This window comes from Typopeltis vanoorti, chromosome 1 (genome assembly GCF_054136105.1).
Source record: "Typopeltis vanoorti isolate ZY-2024b chromosome 1, IOZ_Tvanoo_1.0, whole genome shotgun sequence".
In the NCBI taxonomy this organism is placed as follows: domain Eukaryota; kingdom Metazoa; phylum Arthropoda; class Arachnida; order Uropygi; family Thelyphonidae; genus Typopeltis; species Typopeltis vanoorti.
In genome coordinates this window covers 6,151,015-6,158,994 of record NC_143549.1, presented here as the reverse complement: position 1 = coordinate 6,158,994, position 7,980 = coordinate 6,151,015, and the positions used below count along the sequence as shown (strand labels likewise).

The 7,980-nt window shown below is 44.9% G+C and overlaps 1 pseudogene; it reads left to right on the top strand.

Moving 5' to 3' along the window:
- The first annotated feature begins 4,564 nt into the window (after positions 1–4,564).
- Positions 4,565–5,731, top strand: LOC150109761 (5-hydroxytryptamine receptor pseudogene; annotated as a pseudogene).
- The last annotated feature ends 2,249 nt before the right edge of the window (positions 5,732–7,980 follow it).

Here is a 7,980-nt window from a genome sequence, read left to right as displayed (position 1 = left end):
CCCAAGACCACAACGGATAAATCATCTTAAGATGAAGAATTCTTAAAATATTCCATCGAAAACGGGATTCGGATCTGCAAATCCATGTTGTCTGTAGGTAGGTGGATGTGAGGAGGGAGTTCATTTCTCTATATTGAAGATATCCCGTAGAAAGGGGGAGGGGGGGTCGTAATCTAACGAGTTCGAATTCCTTTCAGTTTACTTAAGGACGACGCGTAGTGTAGAGAAAGCGCTCGACATCACGTGCGACGACTACATTCACATTGAGCGTCGTGGAATCGAGAAGGGAAAAACGGAGCGAGTGAGGGAGTACGCAGATGACTGCGGCAAAATTTCATTTCCTTGACCCGAGCTTCGCTGCTCCACGTCAAAACTCTCGGGTAAAGTGCGGCGGCTGCCGTTTGACGTCACTGCACCCCTGGGCGTATCGATCCCGGCTACCCTCTCTCTCTCTCTCTCTCTCTCTCTCTCTCTCTCTCTCTCTCTCTCTCTCTCTCTCGGTGGATGCTGAAAATTCCTCGGAAATGATTGCAAGAAAGGAGGCCGACAGGGCGCATCTCCTTCGTTTTAAGAAAAGGTTTGTGCCGAGCTGCTAGTCGATGAAACCTTTATCCGCCCCCTCCCTTCGGGGATGAGCTGCAAGATCAGTTGAGAAGGAATATAATTTCAATATTTTCACGCATTTTTTCAAACGTTATGGGGAGTGGGTAGGAAACTCGTTGCATCTTCCCAGTTTTAATCTCCATTGCTTTGGAGTAGCCAAACATTTTTTCTTTTTTTCCTTTTCGTTGCTTTCGGTAACGAGGTTTTTACTTTAATCCATTCTTATCGCTCTCCGTTGTGACTGCACTTAACGTGGCGCCTTCGCTCCTGACACTCAACTTAGGGAGCAAGCACGGAATGAGTGTGATTGCAAACTAGGAAGGATTATGTCACGACTGCTAGAATTTCTTGTCGAGTTGATTCCATCGCCTTCTGCTGATTCAGAAATCGCCTGCAACCTCCACTTGCGTTCGCGTGTTGCCAAAGAGCTCGCTGAATACTTTCCCAATCATAAGAAAGTTGCATCAAAGAATATGCAGGAAAGATTACTCCAAGAAGGATCGACGAAATGAAGGGATCAATCAGTATTACAACGCACTTCTCGAATACGAGGATTAGAAAACAATTAATCGGGGCAGAGCGATAAAATACATCAATAAATTTAAAGCAGTTATTCAGAAAGACGATTTTTTCTGCCCTCTAAGATTGCTATCAGGGATGCTTCCGTGAGGTTATCGTACTTGTCATGAAAAGACTGCGTTTGCTGCATCTTGTTGTGACAGCGAGCGATTCATTGCTCACTACATCTGTTACTACTCGCGTGTCACGAGCAATACCAGCTGCTTCGTGAAACATCGCACTCGTCACCGACAACAGAGCTGACTTAAATGCCGATGCTGGAATCGGCTTCTCCTGCAGCAAATCCTTGAAAGTCTCTCGAGTACGAAAACAGACGACGCGTGCGACTGCCAAACCCCAGAGTGCCCTGAAGATTCAAAATTAATGCAAAGGCTAGCAGTTCGCCATTTAACACCGAGACCGACATAAGAGGTCAAAGCGGGATGCTGTCAACCGTAGCAAAGTATTGCACAGCGTACCAAAAAGCATCCTAAAGAGCACGAGACCATGAAATTGGTAAAAACGCTTTTTGAATATTCTTGCAATTATTCAAAATATTATAAGAAAGTTCGGTCGAGAATTGGGAAAAAGAACAACAGAGGACTCCCGGATACACTTTGTCTTAAACCACTTTTGTTTATCCTGAAGAATTCTTAATTAAAAAAGGAGCCAAGAAATGTTGACTAGACATAACGAATGCTTTGTTATTGTGGGTTGGAAGGATCTTCAAAAGACATCGCAACCATTCATCACCTGCCTGCTGTCTTGGTTTCTGTTTTGGGTCCTCTGCTATTCCAGATTGGAGAAGGAAGTACAGCGTGCACCAAGCGGAATAAGGAAGAAATGCACTTTAACAGCACACACACACACACACACACACACACACACACACACACACACACACACACACACACACACACACACACACACACACACACACACACACACACACACACACACACACACAAAAGCATGCGATGGTTACAGCTGAAAGAGAAGAAAATCCAACAAAAAGTGGAATTTTCTAGCGAACAGCTAAGGTTAATGAAAACAAAAATAAATGCATTCCATTCTGCTGTAAACCTTCCAGAAAAAAAGAAAGCAGCGCCCTCTATTTTCTTACAATAAGAAAACGAACTCCATTATGTCAAACATGAAGAGTCAGGCAAGTAAATTAGCAGAGTTAAGTGAGTCATTCTCACAGAAAAAAAAATGTCTATAGAAATGTCCAGGTTAGAAAAGAAACCTTCTTATGAAAAGATCACGACAATATGACGACGAATAACGTTTCTGGCGAGTTGGGTGAAGCAAAAATGCTTTTCCTTTGTCTGTAAAGGGAGAACTTTGAAAGGAGTGTTTATGAGCTCGCCCAGTGAAATTAGTTGGGTTCAGCTGGACGTATGATGAGAATATGGAGAGTAATAAAAGGTTTTAATTGCTTGAGATCAGAGCTCTGTGCAGGCCAGCCGTGCACAGAGCTCTGTTTTGATCCTGCAATTAAAACAGCAGCTTTACGACGCAGTGCATTGTCCTGCTGGAAGAGACAATTTCCGTAGAAATGCCACAAAATAGGAGGCATTGGATTCTCCAGAATGTTTAGATACCTCACGGATTCATTGTTCGTGTTCGGAGGAGGATGTAACGTGATTCGTCACTCCCTAGCACTGCTTTCCAAGTCTTCACGTTCCACTGTACACGCTCTTTGCGCCACCACTGAAGACGACGACGCCGCTTGTTGGTTCTGGTTAAGCGGGACTTGCATATTGCGGTCCTACTATGGAAATCCTGGTTGAGAGCCTCAGTTCTGAATGTTTTTGCGCAGACTTGTGTTTCAGCCGATGACCGCAGATAACTCCTCATTCAACATGTCGGCCGACGAATGTCAGTATACATATTATCCTGCGCAGCATCCCACGGTTACTTTCGGTGAATGTGCAGAGTCGTCCACTTCGGTAGCACTTGCAGTTCATTAATTGCACACGTCCATCTCAGTATGCTATCACTGATTGCTGATCTGGGAGGGCCCGATTTGCCAACAATTTGCCGAACAGGTTGGCCTACAACATGCCATCCTATCACAACGGCTCTTTTAAACTTTGTCTGTTCCCTTCTCTCAGTCATTTCACCATGGCATATAGGTGCATCATAATTCTCCAATACAAACACCTGACTCGTTACATGGCACGATGCATCTCGCCCATGGGGTTTCCGCTGACTTCTTTCCAAGCAGTGTATATATGGAGAGGAAGTATGCTTCTCTACGTGCTGCTGTTGTAAAAAAAAAAAAAAAAAAAACAGACCTGCTGTATTCTCTTGAATGTTTGATCTGCCGGTAGCAATTTCTGTTCCTGAACAGAAATCTCAAAGATGAGTTTCTGCAAGTGCTCAGATGTAGAAGATGATTTCGGGGTCTACATCTTTCATTACTTGTTCGTCGACTTTCCAAACAATAATGAAAGATGCTGGAAAAGAAGATCCGGATTCGGATTGAATTTAAAGAAGTCGTTAATAAATTATCAGAAAATTACCGAGGAAGCAAACTGCAAAAATATTTTCAACAAATTATTCAAACGCTTATAGAATTAATTTGAGATTTGAACTTCAAAATTAAAATTTTAAATACATTCGAACACTTTCATGAAATTCTCGGGTCTTATAGCAACGATATGGATGAGGAAGATCGCGTGGAGAAAATGAGATAAAAGTTCTGTGGGAAATTTCGAATGAATGAATGCGAAGCATGAAGATGTGGGTTTGCTAGGCTAGAGAGAGAGAGAGAGAGAGAGAGAGAGAGATGGTTTGTGACAAAAAAAATTAGAATTATTTTGAAATCAGAGCTGGGTTAGGAAAATTCAACAACAAAATTCTAGATCTGGAAGTGATCTGGAATTATTGCACACTCTGATAATATTTTATTCAATTTTCATTTTCAAATGTGGTTTTATTCTGTTTTCAAGTTTAATTCATTTTCTTTTTTTAGATATCTTTTTTTAGAAGTTTGATGGGTTTTTTTTCTCCTTTCAGAATCAAGGCAGAACTTGACTCCCCTTCGGAAACTCTCTCATTAAATAGTACAGAGAGAGAGAGAGAGAGAGAGAGAGAACTAAACTCTGTTTCGCTGACTGTGGTCTTCCTGAGCAGATGTTTCGCATGCCCGTTCTTCATGCCCGTTCTCTTCTTGCGAGAATCTTCGGAGGATAATGCGGCCTCACCTCGATGCGTCAACATGCCCGACAGATGAAGAAGAGATCACAACGGACGTCTGGTAACTGATTCTCTCAAGAAGGTGGCCCTCATGATTTTTCCTTTCCCCGTGCAAGTCAAGAGGAGGATGGAAGGAGGACGTCAGCAATGGTCGAGTCCGTCCAGAAACTCCTCCGCGCATCGCGACAATCTCACGATCATGCACTTTGACTTCTTCTCCAGTGACGGCAACCAGAGCACGAACGTGACGCTGTACACGGAACTGGGTCAGGTGACGTCGCAGGACACAGAGATTGCGGTGACGGTGCTCACGTCCTCCGCTCTCGGACTGCTCATCCTCGCCACGATGGTGGGCAACGTTTCGGTGATCGTCGCCATCATGAAGGAGCGTAGTTTGCAGACTGTCGGCAACTGCCTCGTGATGTCGCTGGCGGTGGCGGACCTCATGGTCGCCTGTCTGGTGATGCCTCTCGGAGCCGTGTACGAAGTCAGCGGGGAGTGGACGATGGGTCCCGAACTGTGCGACGTGTGGACCTCCTGCGACGTGCTCTGCTGTACTGCGTCCATCCTGCACCTGCTCGCGATCGCCATCGACCGCTACTGGGCCGTCACGAACATCGACTACGTGCGTCAGCGAAAGGCCTGGCACATAGGGGTCATGATCGTCGTGGTGTGGGTCATCGCATTCATAGTGTCTTTCGCCCCAGTGTTCGGGTGGAAAGATCCTGACTACTGGCGGAGGATCAAGGACGAGAAGAGGTGCCTCGTGAGTCAGGATGTCGCCTACCAACTGTTCGCCACGTGCGCCACTTTCTACGTTCCCCTGGTGGTGATCCTCTTCCTCTACTGGAGGATCTACAAAGTGGCCCGAAAGCGGATCCGAAACAAACCCGGAAGCAGAACCGTCAGAGAGTCCCGTCTAGTTTCGGCGACAATCCTAGCTCCGCTCGTGACCGAGATGACCGTCATATCGACCACCACATCGTCGTCTCATCCGAGCTCGGACCCGTTTTCGAGCTCCAACGGACTCTACTTTTACCATAACGACGTGCAGATGCGATCCATGCTGAACCGACCTAGGCGGAAGCAGCGGAAAGTCTCGCTGAAGACCAAGAAGGAGCGGAAAGCGGCCAAGACACTCGCCATCATCACCGGCATATTCGTCGTGTGTTGGCTGCCCTTCTTTGTGATAGCGCTCCTCATGCCTCTGTGCAGCACGTGCGAACCCACGGACTACTTGTTCAGCTTCGCTCTGTGGCTCGGGTACGCGAACTCCATGGTGAACCCAATCGTGTACACCATCTTCAGCCCCGACTTCCGAGCGGCATTCAAGAGGATCATTTGCGGACAGACGAACACTTGGTGAAGAGCGAACGGACGAGTCTGCAGGGGACGTTGCGGAAAGTGCAAGACAAAGAGAGAGAGAGAGAGAGAGACGATCTTATATTGGCGGACAAGGGGGGGGGGGGATGATGTACGAAATGAAGAAATGTTCGGAGAGAAGATATCCCACAATGCTGTTGCTATTCGTCGAGGTGTGCGTGAGGCTTATTCCACTGCGAGGTCTCATCGAGAAACTACGTTAAAAGGATGAGAAAGAAGTCGGTCTTAACGCCCCCCCGTTGGTCATTCTATCAAAGCACCTCCTTCAAGTATTTACACTAATGTCTTTCCGTCCTTGTGAACTAGTTCAAGGACTCCCATCACCTTCTCAATCTGTCCGCTCTTCATCCTGCTCGTGTTCAAATTTCTTTGGCTTCAGTGCCACCATCTTTTGATTATAAGTGAAATTACTTTCCCTCAAGAAGCAACTGCACTTAAAAGAACTCTCTCAGAACACATTTCGCTTATTTTTGGTAATATATAAACACTCGATCTCCTCATTCAGTAAGGCCCTTGCTTCCTACAGAATACCAGATAAAAGCAACAGGCGCAATTATTCTGCGCTTGCGTGTAAAACAATGGGATGCGAACATTAGTGGTCATTCATCTTCTACATACCCCACTCTCGATATTTTTGGAAAGCAAATGCAGACTTTGAGATGGGAATGTTCAATGTGGAGAGAAGTAAGAAATGTACGAAGCAAAACGGCACTTCAATAGCCACCCAATTGATTCAGAGCTTCGTTTCTACGTGCATGTGTTGAACTCCCAGATGGCGCAGCGGTACATCAGGCATATACCCAGCATTCTTAACGCTGAAATACGATGCAGAATTGTTGAAGAAGCAAGTTCTCGTGCAGGTCCACCTGCACGAGAACTTGCTCGTTGACCAAATTAATGTTTGGTCGGAAAACTGGAATCGCTTTGATTGCCCTCTGAAAGAACCATTATCTGGAATAACATGTGATAAGCAAAGGGGAAATTACACACTTGGGAAACTACACACTGACTATCGGCCGATTCAAGAGGAAGTTAGAAGAAACCTTGAATGTGAGATTTTTTGGGAAGACGGTTTTCTGCTAATGTAGATTGAAGATATTGATTTTTGGACAAATTTCGTGGGGATAATTTCAAGCTATCCAGCACCTATTCGACTCGTGAAAAGGCAACGCTTTAGCTTCTTAAGAATGTGAAAGTTCTACGATTTCGGAACTCAACTCACTTCATTGAGTGCAGTTCACTTAAATCAGAAATCCGCTTGTGACTGCCTTCATTTTTCAGAATATTTGATCCACGGGGTTTTGTCTACAGTCTTCAAATTGAACGTAGAACATTACTTAGCTTCAGACAGGCTTCTCTTTATAACGAAAGCAGCCTCGATTTTATATCAGCAGAGCGAAGCCAAAACGTCCTCACAGTGATTATTTTTTTCTATTAGTAAACATCAAGTTAATAATTCAGTGCTGTGAACATTTCGCGGTGTTTGCAGGAATCATCAGGTGGACAAATATCAGTGTCAAGTCGTGTGCTTCCCCCGCTGCAGTGAACGAGACACGTTTCAAGACTCTCAATCAATCACTTTCCTCTGAGAAAGAACAGAACTGAAAAATCATTTTGGTTTTTCCCAACACATATTAGGATCCTGCACTGTTGTTCAGAAGTACTGTTGGAAAGACAAAACAAAATGGTTAAAAGGGGGGGGGGCGTGATGATTGTTCCCTGAGGTACCTCTAAGTCGAGCTTCCCATAATGTGATGATAATGGTGCCCCTTCCACCCCCCACGGGAGTGTTAAAATCAAATTACTGCTGCTGTTGGTAGCACCTATTACATATATGCACACATACACACACACACATACGTATCCGCTCAGGATTTTAAGGACTCCGACAAGCAATTTCATTGCTAAGATTCGTGCCATAAATTGGTGGACATTTTGTGAAACTGAAAAAAAATAAAAAAGGAAAACTATTTTGGAAAAAAGCAGATTTGTGAAGTGATTCTCGAATTATTTTTGTTTATTGACCGCCATTCCTGAGACAAGTGACCTTATCCGACTCCCTAATGGTCTTAGGTCTGTGGAAATAATAAGATTAATCACTCTCCACGTGCAAGTAATCTATCTTAGATCCATACTGCCGGCTGCGTACCCTCTTCCCATCCCCTCGTCGTTTCTCCCCACTGTGGCAAACAAATCAAACCAAGTCGTTGTTGAAGCATATTTCTCGGCTTC